Raw genomic sequence first — 11,707 nt, 5'->3', positions numbered from 1 at the left:
AATCCAACATAAACCATTGGACATTCACAAGTAGCATAATAAATAACATTTACACTATTGCATGAAACATATCGTCGGATTTTAACGTTTCTTTTCCATCTGCAGATCTGAATGAATCTTTACGTACTATGTTTTGACATGCACGACAGTCACTGCAAGGGTAACATCCTACTCTAGGCTTACTGCTCCCAAAGTGGCTCTTTGTCTTTGCTACATAATGACTATGTACAAGTGAATCGTTAAAATTTTTAGCTCTTCTAGCTGTCATTGGTACATTTTCTGAGATTAAAGAAATGAGTACTGGGTCAGTTTTCAATACCCCCAAGTGTTAATTAATCACTGATCTCATTCTGTCCTATTGACACTTGTAGGTTAAAATGAATCTGGTTGTATCGTCAGCAGTTTTTTTTATTATTCATTTTGCTAAAAGAGATCTTCTCTATTATTCTTTTTTGCATGATGATAGGCTTTCTTTAGGGATTGTCTGCTATATCCTCTCTCCATAAATCTTTCGGTAAGGTCTTTACTCTGGGATTCCATGGCTTGTGTAGTGTCACATATTCTTTTCATTCTTAAAAATTGGCCCGTAGGCACGAATTTTTGAACATGGATGGGCTGAACTGGCATGTAAGTTTACATGCCAGTTCGATATACATCTGTCTCTAGGGAACCATCTGATGATCTCACAATCTGAACATCTAGGAAATCAATAATATCAGAACTGAATTTATGGGTAAGTTTAATGTTCACATCATTAATGTTTAACTGCAACATAAATTGTTCCGGCTGAGACACCGACCCCTGCCACAAAAACAAAATATCATCGATGTAGCGCATCCAGCACTGCACATGTTGGACTCCCTGTGTTCCTCAGTTGCTGTCTAGACCTCTGCTCTGTCCCATCTCTCTCACGAGTTTACAATGCACATACAATGAATAGTACCAACACAGCCCTACATCCAGTGTAGCACAGTGCTCCACACTATTACACGCCTAGTCAATGTAAGGCACCAACTGCCCCTGATTGGTACCTCCTCATCCTACAGCATGTGACCCATTAATGGCATTCCTGATGTCATCAATAAACACAGGTAAGGTGTAAAATAAGAAATATTGCACAGTGCACCATAATTAATGGATTTCAATAACAACAGTAAAGCGAAAATAGAAACTCAAATCGTAAAGGGGTACCTATGGGGCACTTAGTTTTTTTTGTGGTTGGTCTGGATAAAACTCCTTTTGGTACTTTGTGAATATAAGGTTTAACCACCTTTAACCACAAGTCTGTGCTATACGAGTAAATACAAATTTAGAACCCTGGGTAGCTGATGGCGAAGTAAAAAGCAGACAACAAATAGTTTTAGTTGCAATATCATTTTTTAAAGGGTTATGTTTATTTAAGGCTAAAATTACGTGCAGATTATGCAACATTTTAACCTACTCCAGTGTGTGGGTCTTTCTCAAGATGAAGAATTAAGAAATATCCACCCACAATAATGGGTTGAAATGCTGCTTAATCTGTATGCACTGTTGGGCAAAATGAAGATTGACCTTTTGAGGATGCTGTCGCAATACTTGTTTATTTCTGGAATTTGACGTTGGGAGATGAAGACCACCCTTTTTCTGTGGGTTTGCCTCCACAAATGGAGTCATTTACTAGCTCAACCTTTCAGTATAAATAAACCCACTTTGGTTTCTTCATCAGAATTTCTGGACACTACGAAGCACTCTACTGTAACACTCTATTGGACTTCCCATGTTGTTACTGGCCATATCTGTGGAGAGCCAAGTGTTCCCAGTTCTGTGCTTTCCTTTCACCAGTCCTCATATCTATCTATCTATCTATCTATCTATCAGCCTAAACTGGTGTCTACAACTCTCAACATGCAGAGGTGTCAGGTCTGGTGCTGATGATTGATGCAGCCTTTACCTGAATGTGACACTGATCCTTCCACCATGATGCCTCCTGCCTCCATATGACATTGAGCTGCAGTGGATGATGTGGCTCTGAGTCCTCTATCATGGTGAGATGTGTCTACAATGCTCTTTTTGATTATAAGCTGGGACTGGCAGACAACATGCAATTATTTTACAATGTAATGAAAGGGCAGGAAATGCAGAATAACAATCACAACAAGCACAACACATTACTACGTCCATACATTTGGATGAATTCCAATGATATGCTTATTAAATCATAAACCATTGTCTGTCTCTATGATCAGCTGCATGTTCACACCCTCTGGAGAAGACACGACCCAGTGGTATGAAGTAACAATAAAATGCTACATGAACAATCAATTTCTGCTGATCTTTAACCTGCACTTAACCTTCAACAGGATCTTACAACACAGTAATGCAGATCAGCATCCTAAAATATCCGCACCCAACAATCATGTGGCTGCTATGCTATCAAAACCATATCTACATATTCAGCCACAAAGTTGGATTCATTATTAGGCCGGTGGAGTCACTGTGTACATACTCTTCTATTATTCTACTTATTTACTTCCTATATTATACTCTGCACTTACTATTCTTCTAATGGAGTTACTCAGTACAAATAGTATTTATCCCCTGCTGCTTTCAGCATTCTGTATTATGCTTCAGAACTCTACTCATAATTCTGCTGCTGGAGTCACTGTGTACATACATTATTTGAATGGTATGGATCCTGAATTATACTCCAGAGCAGCACTCACCATTCTGCTTGTGGAGTCACTGTGTACATACATTATTTGAATGGTATGGATCCTGAATTATACTCCAGAGCAGCACTCACCATTATGCTGGTGGAGTCACTGTGTACATACATTATTTGAATGGTATGGATCCTGAGTTATACTCCAGAGCTGCACTCACCATTCTGCTGGTGGAGGCACTGTGTACATACATTATTTGAACGGTATGGATCCTGAGTTATACTCCAGAGCTGTACTCACCATTCTGCTGGTGGAGGCACTGTGTGCATTTATTACTAATTCTGTACTGATACTGACTAACAGTCTATGTTACATCCCAGCGCTGTACTCACTATACTGTTATTTGTTGGAAATAAAAAAAACTTATGGACAGAAATCCAAACAACAATGTAGCTGAGGCGTCCAGTGATGGGACAGTGTCAGACAGTGTGTGGACTCAGGCTTTTTATTATTCAAATGCGAATAGTAAAAAGTTGTCTATTGCTTTACAGGAAGAGGAATAGTAAAAAGTCTACAGGATTGTTATTTATTGTTATTTACTTGTCCGGCTGGCAGCTTCTGTCCACTTCTCCCACATCTGACCCTTCTCTAATTTGGTGATTTTGCTAAAATCCTCAGAATCCTGTAGTTTACATGAAGGATGTCAGGAGGGTGGCTGGCAGGGCATGTGCCTGTTACGCCGAGCGCTCCGGGTCCCCGCTCCTCCCCGGAGCGCTCGCTACACTCTCGCTACTGCAGCGCTCCGGTCAGATCCACTGACCCGGTGCGCTGCGATACCGCCTCCAGCCGGGATGCGATTCGCGATGCGGGTGGCGCCCGCCCGCGATGCGCACCCCGGCTCCCGTACCTGACTCGCTCTCCGTCGGTCCTGTCCCGGCGCGCGCGGCCCCGCTCCCTAGGGCGCGCGCGCGCCGGGTCTCTGCGATTTAAAGGGCCACTGCGCCGCTGATTGGCGCAAGTGGTTCTAATTAGTGTGTTCACCTGTGCACTCCCTATGTATACCTCACTTCCCCTGCACTCCCTCGCCGGATCTTGTTGCCATTGTGCCAGTGAAAGCGTTTCCTTGTGTGTTCCTAGCCTGTGTTCCAGACCTCCTGCCGTTGCCCCTGACTACGATCCTTGCTGCCTGCCCCGACCTTCTGCTACGTCCGACCTTGCTTCTGTCTACTCCCTTGTACCGCGCCTATCTTCAGCAGTCAGAGAGGTTGAGCCGTTGCTAGTGGATACGACCTGGTCACTACCGCCGCAGCAAGACCATCCCGCTTTGCGGCGGGCTCTGGTGAAATCCAGTAGTGACTTAGAACCGGTCCACTAGCACGGTCCACGCCAATCCCTCTCTGGCACAGAGGATCCACCTCCTGCCAGCCGGCATCGTGACAGTAGATCCGGCCATGGATCCCGCTGAAGTTCCTCTGCCAGTTGTCGCCGACCTCACCACGGTGGTCGCCCAGCAGTCACAACAGATAGCGCAACAAGGCCACCAGCTGTCTCAACTGACCGTGATGCTACAGCAGCTACTACCACAGCTTCAGCAATCATCTCCTCCGCCAGCTCCTGCACCTCCTCCGCAGCGAGTGGCCGCTTCAGGCCTACGACTATCCTTGCCGGATAAATTTGATGGGGACTCTAAATTTTGCCGTGGCTTTCTTTCTCAATGTTCCCTGCACTTGGAGATGATGTTGGACCAGTTTCCTACTGAAAGGTCTAAGGTGGCTTTCGTAGTCAGCCTTCTGTCTGGAAAAGCTCTGTCATGGGCCACACCGCTCTGGGACCGCAATGACCCCGTCACTGCCTCTGTACACTCCTTCTTCTCGGAAATTCGAAGTGTCTTTGAGGAACCTGCCCGAGCCTCTTCTGCTGAGACTGCCCTGTTGAACCTGGTCCAGGGTAATTCTTCCGTTGGCGAGTACGCCGTACAATTCCGTACTCTTGCTTCTGAACTATCCTGGAATAATGAGGCCCTCTGCGCGACCTTTAAAAAAGGCCTATCCAGCAACATTAAAGATGTTCTGGCCGCACGAGAAATCCCCGCTAACCTACATGAACTCATTCATCTAGCCACTCGCATTGACATGCGTTTTTCCGAAAGGCGTCAGGAGCTCCGCCAGGATATGGACTTTGTTCGCACGAGGCGTTTTTTCTCCCCGGCTCCTCTCTCCTCTGGTCCCCTGCAATCCGTTCCTGTGCCTCCCGCCGTGGAGGCTATGCAGGTCGACCGGTCTCGCCTGACACCTCAAGAGAGGACACGACGCCGCATGGAGAATCTCTGCCTGTACTGTGCCGGTACCGAACACTTCCTGAAGGATTGTCCTATCCGTCCTCCCCGCCTGGAAAGACGTACGCTGACTCCGCACAAAGGTGAGACAGTCCTTGATGTCAACTCTGCTTCTCCACGTCTTACTGTGCCTGTGCGGATATCTGCCTCTACCTTCTCCTTCTCTACTATGGCCTTCTTGGATTCCGGATCTGCAGGAAATTTTATTTTGGCCTCTCTCATCAGCAGGTTCAACATCCCGGTGACCAGTCTCGCCAGACCCCTCTACATCAATTGTGTTAACAATGAAAGATTGGACTGTACCATACGTTTCCGCACGGAGCCCCTCCTAATGTTCATCGGACCTCATCACGAGAAAATTGAGTTTTTGGTCCTCCCCAATTGCACTTCCGAAATTCTCCTTGGACTACCCTGGCTTCAACACCATTCCCCAACCCTGGATTGGTCCACTGGGGAGATCAAGAGTTGGGGTCCCTCTTGTTTCAAGGACTGCCTTAAACCGGTTCCCAGTTCTCCTTGCCGTGACCCTGTGGTTCCCCCTGTAACCGGTCTCCCTAAGGCCTATATGGACTTTGCGGATGTTTTTTGCAAAAAACAAGCTGAGACTCTACCTCCTCACAGGCCTTATGACTGTCCTATTGACCTCCTCCCGGGCACTACTCCACCCCGGGGCAGAATTTATCCTCTCTCTGCCCCAGAGACTCTTGCTATGTCTGAGTACATCCAGGAAAATTTAAAAAAGGGCTTTATCCGCAAATCCTCCTCTCCTGCCGGAGCCGGATTTTTCTTTGTGTCCAAAAAAGATGGCTCCCTACGTCCTTGCATTGACTACCGCGGTCTTAATAAAATCACGGTAAAGAACCGCTGCCCCCTACCTCTCATCTCTGAACTCTTTGATCGCCTCCAAGGTGCCCACATCTTTACCAAACTGGACTTAAGAGGTGCTTATAATCTCATCCGCATCAGAGAGGGGGATGAATGGAAAACGGCATTTAACACTAGAGATGGACACTTTGAGTATCTGGTCATGCCCTTTGGCCTGTGCAACGCCCCTGCCGTCTTCCAAGACTTTGTTAATGAAATTTTTCGTGATCTCTTATATTCCTGTGTTGTTGTGTATCTGGACGATATCCTGATTTTTTCTGCCAACCTAGAAGAACACCGGCAACATGTCCGCATGGTTCTTCAGAGACTTCGTGACAATCAACTTTATGCCAAAATGGAAAAATGTCTGTTTGAATGTCAATCTCTTCCTTTCCTAGGATACTTGGTCTCTGGCCAGGGACTACAAATGGATCCAGACAAACTCTCTGCCGTCTTAGATTGGCCACGCCCCTCCGGACTCCGTGCTATCCAACGTTTTTTGGGGTTCGCCAATTATTACAGACAATTTATTCCACATTTTTCTACCATTGTGGCTCCTATCGTGGCTTTAACAAAAAAGAATGCCAATCCTAAGTCATGGCCTCCTCAAGCGGAAGACGCCTTTAAACAGCTCAAGTCTGCCTTTTCTTCGGCTCCCATGCTCTCCAGACCTGACCCATCTAAACCCTTCCTATTGGAGGTTGATGCCTCCTCAGTAGGAGCTGGAGCGGTCCTTCTACAAAAAAATTCTTCCGGGCATGCTGTTACTTGTGGTTTTTTTTCTAGGACCTTCTCTCCGGCGGAGAGGAACTACTCCATCGGGGATCGAGAGCTACTAGCCATTAAATTAGCACTTGAGGAATGGAGGCATCTGCTGGAGGGATCAAGATTTCCAGTTATTATTTACACCGATCACAAGAACCTCTCCTATCTCCAGTCTGCCCAACGGCTGAATCCTCGCCAGGCCAGGTGGTCTCTGTTCTTTGCCCGATTTAATTTTGAAATTCACTTTCGGCCTGCCGATAAGAACATTAGGGCCGATGCTCTCTCTCGTTCCTCGGATGCCTCGGAAGTAGAGCTCTCTCCGCAACACATCATTCCTCCTGACTGCCTGATCTCCACTTCTCCAGCCTCCATCAGGCAAACTCCTCCAGGGAAGACCTTCGTCTCTCCACGCCAACGCCTCGGAATCCTCAAATGGGGTCACTCCTCCCATCTCGCAGGTCATGCGGGCATCAAGAAATCCGTGCAACTCATTTCTCGTTTCTATTGGTGGCCGACTCTGGAGACGGATGTTGTGGATTTTGTGCGAGCCTGCACTGTCTGTGCCCGGGATAAGACTCCTCGCCAGAAGCCCGCTGGTCTTCTTCATCCTCTGCCTGTCCCCGAACAGCCTTGGTCTCTGATTGGTATGGACTTTATTACAGACTTACCCCCATCCCGTGGCAACACTGTTGTTTGGGTGGTCGTTGATCGATTCTCCAAGATGGCACATTTCATCCCTCTTCCTGGTCTTCCTTCAGCGCCTCAGTTGGCAAAACAATTTTTTGTACACATTTTTCGTCTTCACGGGTTGCCCACGCAGATCGTCTCGGATAGAGGCGTCCAATTCGTGTCAAAATTCTGGAGGGCTCTCTGTAAACAACTCAAGATTAAATTAAACTTTTCTTCTGCCTATCATCCTCAATCCAATGGGCAAGTAGAAAGAATTAACCAGGTCCTGGGTGATTATTTACGGCATTTTGTTTCCTCCCGCCAGGATGACTGGGCAGATCTTCTACCATGGGCCGAATTCTCGTATAACTTCAGAGTCTCTGAATCTTCCTCCAAATCCCCATTTTTCGTGGTGTACGGCCGTCACCCTCTTCCCCCCCTCCCTACTCCCTTGCCCTCTGGTTTGCCCGCTGTGGATGAAATATCTCGTGATCTTTCCACCATATGGAAAGAGACCCAAAATTCTCTCTTACAGGCTTCATCACGCATGAAGAAGTTTGCTGATAAGAAAAGAAGAGCTCCCCCCATTTTTTCTCCTGGAGACAAGGTATGGCTCTCCGCTAAATATGTCCGCTTCCGTGTCCCTAGCTACAAATTGGGACCACGCTATCTTGGTCCTTTCAAAATTTTGTGCCAGATTAATCCTGTCTCTTACAAACTTCTTCTTCCTCCTTCTCTTCGTATTCCTAATGCCTTTCACGTTTCTCTTCTTAAACCACTCATCATCAACCGTTTCTCTCCCAAACTTGTTTCTCCCACTCCTGTTTCCGGCTCCTCGGACATCTTCTCCGTAAAGGAGATACTGGCCTCCAAGAAGGTCAGAGGGAAAACTTTTTTTTTGGTCGATTGGGAGGGTTGTGGTCCTGAAGAGAGATCCTGGGAACCTGAGGACAATATCCTAGACAAAAGTCTGCTCCTCAGGTTCTCAGGCTCTAAGAAGAGGGGGAGACCCAAGGGGGGGGTACTGTTACGCCGAGCGCTCCGGGTCCCCGCTCCTCCCCGGAGCGCTCGCTACACTCTCGCTACTGCAGCGCTCCGGTCAGATCCACTGACCCGGTGCGCTGCGATACCGCCTCCAGCCGGGATGCGATTCGCGATGCGGGTGGCGCCCGCTCGCGATGCGCACCCCGGCTCCCGTACCTGACTCGCTCTCCGTCGGTCCTGTCCCGGCGCGCGCGGCCCCGCTCCCTAGGGCGCGCGCGCGCCGGGTCTCTGCGATTTAAAGGGCCACTGCGCCGCTGATTGGCGCAAGTGGTTCTAATTAGTGTGTTCACCTGTGCACTCCCTATGTATACCTCACTTCCCCTGCACTCCCTCGCCGGATCTTGTTGCCATTGTGCCAGTGAAAGCGTTTCCTTGTGTGTTCCTAGCCTGTGTTCCAGACCTCCTGCCGTTGCCCCTGACTATGATCCTTGCTGCCTGCCCCGACCTTCTGCTACGTCCGACCTTGCTTCTGTCTACTCCCTTGTACCGCGCCTATCTTCAGCAGTCAGAGAGGTTGAGCCGTTGCTAGTGGATACGACCTGGTCACTACCGCCGCAGCAAGACCATCCCGCTTTGCGGCGGGCTCTGGTGAAATCCAGTAGTGACTTAGAACCGGTCCACTAGCACGGTCCACGCCAATCCCTCTCTGGCACAGAGGATCCACCTCCTGCCAGCCGGCATCGTGACAGTGCCCTGGGTGTTAAGTACTGGGTGTGCCACTTTGCTTTGGCCAGTGTATTTACTGAGCTATAGCAACTAAATGTATCTATGTTCTGTGTTCAGGAAAGCCTTGCGTAATGATTGTGAATGTAACAAGACTTGTGATATCCTGTCAAGCATGTCCTCTGCTCATAACTTACATCCTCCTAATGGGTAGAAGGAAGGGGATTTGCAGCAGCTGCGGCATGTCTCTCTTTTTACTAAGGGAGCAAATCATCCTAGTCATGAACACGAGATGATAGTAGAGTTGATACTACTGTGTGATCTTCTACATGACAACATAGATCCAGCCTCTTAAAGAGACACATTTATTCCCAATATGACAAAGACCCGTTGCAGCTTGTACCAGGGCTCATTCCCACAATACCCCTCAGCATTGGGCCACAGCCATTCCCAAATTCATTAACACTTTTCAAGGGAAGCAGCTATAACATGAGCTGGGAATCAGGGACATCCAAACCTGTGACAGCCAGGGACCGAAGGAAAGGCCGACTGCTGTCTGTGACTGATGGACAGGCAGAAAGAAAGGGACAGGCAGAAAGAAAGGGACAGACAGAAAGAGAGGGACAGGCAGAAAGAAAGGGACAGGCAGAAAGAAAGGGACAAGCAGAAAGAAAGGGACAGGCAGAAAGAAAGGGACAGGCAGAAAGAAAGGGACAGGCAGAAAGAAAGGGACAGGCAGAAAGAAAGGGACAGGCAGAAAGAAAGGGACAGGTAGAAAGAGAGGGACAGGCAGAAAGAAAGGGACAGGCAGAAAGAAAGGGACAAGCAGAAAGAGAGGGACAGGCAGAAAGAAAGGGACAGGCAGAAAGAAAGGGACAGGCAGAAAGAAAGGGACAGGCAGAAAGAAAGGGACAGGTAGAAAGAGAGGGACAGGTAGAAAGAGAGGGACAGGTGATCATAGGTAACCCAGATAGAGGAGGGAGCACTAGGAGGTGACAACAGATGGAGGATCAGAGAAATAACTAACAACAGCAGCCAACATATAATCCACTCCAGTAAGCCTTCAATATTGAACAATTGGGTGGAAAGACATAAATGCAAACAGATATTGTAATCAAACCTAATATAAGAGACTAGAGAAGATGTGGAGATGGTAAGGCTAAAAAATATGGAATGAGATATAGTCATATCCACTATATAGTACAGCATGAATACAATTGTCATCGAACCTGCAAAGGATTCAGAATGACAGGTAAACAGATATTGGAAATATTCATAGGTTTAATATAGTTAAATTGGTGGATGGATAGATTGATAGATAGATAGATATGAGATAGATAGATAGATAGATAAATATGAGATAGATAGATATGATATAGATGGATAGAAAGATAGATAGATAGATAGATATGAGATAGACAGATAGATATGAGATAGACAGATAGATATGAAATAGATAGATAGATAGACATGAGATAGATAGACATGAGATAGATAGATAGAGGTAGTTAGGTAATGATATGAGATAGATAGATATGATATAGATGGATAGAAAGATAGATATGAGATAGATAGATATGATATAGATAGATAGATATGAGATAGATATGATATAGATAGATAGATATGAGATAGATAGATAGATAGATAGATAGATATGAGATAGATAGATAGATATGAGATAGATATGATATAGATAGATAGATAGATATGAGATAGATAGATAGATATGAGATAGACATGAGATAGATAGATAGATAGACATGAGATAGATAGATAGATAGATATGATATAGATGGATAGATAGATAGATATGAGATAGATAGATAGATAGATATGAGATAGATAGATATGAGATAGATATGAGATAGATGGATAGATAGAGGTAGTTAGGCAATGATATGAGATAGATAGATAGATATGATATAGTTGGATAGAAAGATAGATATGAGATAGATAGATAGATAGACATGAGATAGATAGATAGATATGATATAGATAGATAGATATGATATAGATAGATAGATAGATAGATATGAGATAGATAGATAGATAGATATGACATAGATGGATAGAAAGATAGATATGAGATAGATAGATAGATATGACATAGATGGATAGAAAGATAGATATGAGATAGATAGATAGATAGATAAATATGAGATAGATAGATAGATATACATGAAATAGATAGATAGATATAGATAGATAGATATGAGATAGATAGATATGACATAGATGGATAGAAAGATAGATATGAGATAGATAGATATACATGAGATAGATAGATAGATCGATAGATAGATATGACATAGATGGATAGAAAGATAGATATGAGAGAGATAGATAGATATGACATAGATGGATAGAAAGATAGATATGAGATAGATAGATAGATATGAGATAGATAGATAGATAGATATGATATAGATGGATAGATAGATAGAGGTAGTTAGGTAATGATATGAGATAGATAGATATGATATAGATGGATAGATAGATATGAGATAGATATGATATAGATGGATAGATAGATAGATAGATAGATAGAGGTAGTTAAGTAATGATATGATGTGTTGATCTACACTGGATATGTATCATGATGTAGCCAGGGGTGGTGGAAGAAACTTTACATAGAAACAAAAAGATATTGATCTTTGTCTGAGCTCATGAGATTTAACAAAGAGTTGAATCTATAACAAAAAACACGTTGTGTTTTTTTGCT

The sequence above is a fragment of the Hyla sarda genome, chromosome 6, assembly GCF_029499605.1.
Source record: "Hyla sarda isolate aHylSar1 chromosome 6, aHylSar1.hap1, whole genome shotgun sequence".
NCBI classification, from domain to species: Eukaryota; Metazoa; Chordata; class Amphibia; order Anura; family Hylidae; genus Hyla; species Hyla sarda.
The sequence above is the reverse complement of the archived record's forward strand: the minus strand, read 5'-3'. Positions refer to the sequence as shown.